This window comes from Octopus bimaculoides, chromosome 22, assembly GCF_001194135.2.
Source record: "Octopus bimaculoides isolate UCB-OBI-ISO-001 chromosome 22, ASM119413v2, whole genome shotgun sequence".
Taxonomy (NCBI): domain Eukaryota; kingdom Metazoa; phylum Mollusca; class Cephalopoda; order Octopoda; family Octopodidae; genus Octopus; species Octopus bimaculoides.
Genome location: NC_069002.1, coordinates 6,531,108 through 6,533,528, shown reverse-complemented (window position 1 = coordinate 6,533,528; position 2,421 = coordinate 6,531,108).

The following is a 2,421-nucleotide window of genomic DNA, read 5'->3' as shown; positions in this document are numbered from 1 at the left end:
TGTGTGTGTGTGTGTGTGTGTGTGTGTGTGTATGTGCTTATCTACATATATATATCTATGTCTTTATACATATATGTACATATATACATACACACACACACACACATATATATATATACACACACAAATATGTATATACATGTGTATAATGTAAACATATGCATATTTATGTGTGCATATGAGGTGTGTAACTTATTCAGACTGATAGGAATCGCAAGCAGTTTCGTTCGTTCGTTCGGTCGACCGTACATCTTAGCAGATTAGAACGTAACAGGATGAATTTAGTTGGTATAAGCTGTGTAAATAGTTGTCGCACGTCTGTCATTCATTAGTGGTTTACTCTTCGAAATGTTCAAGGAAGAATTTGGACGTGTGGAACCAAATCATAATTAATTCGTTTTTTATTATTTAATATTCGTGTAGAACGGCTGACTGGTGATTTGGAGTTTCTTAATGAGCCAAAGGTTGCCAAAATGACGTTCCAATTCCTAACCAATATTAAAGAATTGAACGATCACAGGAGAACCTCCAGATGCCTGAAGAAATCAAGCCGTCTAGCCCAATACAGGGATTCGTCAAATAGTGTCCCCTTCGCTACTGTTCATTCCATGACAATCGTTTCATCGTCCAGGTCTAGGAAGATTGGATGTGCTACTGTCTCGCTGTTTTCGTGCAAATCTTCTCTAGTTGGTAGTTGTACAAGTCATTCTTCTTTCTTCCTCCTTGCTGAATCCCATATTGGGCGGCGCGGCTCACGCCAAAAATTCTGGCGTATAGATGAAACAAGGTATATAAGAAAGAGTTCTGGGGGTTGGTTCATAAATCTAAAATTCTTGAGGGCGGTACCCCAGTGTGGATACTGTAAAAGGATTCAAAGAATAATGGATACCAAAATATATGTATGTGCATGCATGCGAGTAGTTGCTCCTGACGAACCTACGACTGATATGCGAAATTAGTCTTGTCCAGTGATCCTATAGAGGCTCATGTGGCGGTTTCTTACAGCATTAAGACCTATTGACATTTATTTCTTGCAAAATGGTATCTTATTGCGGATAGCTGTTTATATTAAATTTTACACACACACACACACACATACACATATATATATATATTACACTATTTACTACTATATGAGTCAAACCCCTAATTTAGTGATGAATCAGGATACGAACGTTTTATTCCCTTCTTAATTGTAAGTTTGTTTTCATTTAAAATCATGTATAAAGTAATGCGTCCTATACATGAGTAAATACCGTGTATCTACATAACATACATACATGTACGTATATATGTATGTATATATGTATGTATGTATGAAGGTAGGTAGGTAGGTAGGTTCGTAGGTAGGTACATATAGCTACATATGTTTGTAGGTATGTGCGTGTATGTGTATGTCTGTGTGTGTGTGTGTATGTTTGTGTATGTGTGTGTGTGTGTGTGTGTGTGTGTATGTGTGTGTGTGTGTGTGTGCGTCTTTAAGTTATTCTACATTTCCAATATTTAATGCACCCCAGAGGAACAGTGGCATAGGCCATTAGCAGACTTATCAAATATGTATTTCTCTTGTTTTTGATGCCATACTTGTTATTGTTATTATTGTTGCTGTAATCGTTGTTGTTGTGGGGGGGGGAGAAGGAGCAGAAGGGGGAGGAGGAGGTGGACTTTTTGTAGTTTCTGAAGACTTATTCGGTTCACAATATTTTTAATATTTTTTCTTTGTAATGTTGCAGATTAGAGTATGTGTTTATATTCATGTGTACATGTGTGCGTGTGCATGTAGACATACACACGCACACACAAGGACACACACATATACTCATAAATACTTACGCATACTCACATATACAATTGTGCATGTATATGTTTTATATATACACACACACACACACATATATATATATATATATATATATATATATATATATATATATATTCATATACAGATATGTGTGTAAATAATGTATATGTGTGTGTTTGTGTACATACATGCAAACATATACTGCGTATATGAATTCTTTAAACCTCGGTAAACGTGAAAACTTCTAAAGAAAAAAACATGCTTGATCCTAGTTTGGCACATTAGTATATTATGTTATACATTCATACACACACATCTATGCATACACACACACACATACACACACACACACACACACACACACACACACACAAGTTTATATACATATAGATATATACAGGAATACATACATAGATACATACATACGTATGTACGTACGTACGTACGTACATAAAAACATGCATGCATACGTACGTACATACATCCATGCGTATATAACATATATACATACCTACATATTATATATATACATACATATATACATACCTACATAAAACACATACAATACATATATACATACATGTATGATTATATAGCATATATACATAGTTACATCTAAT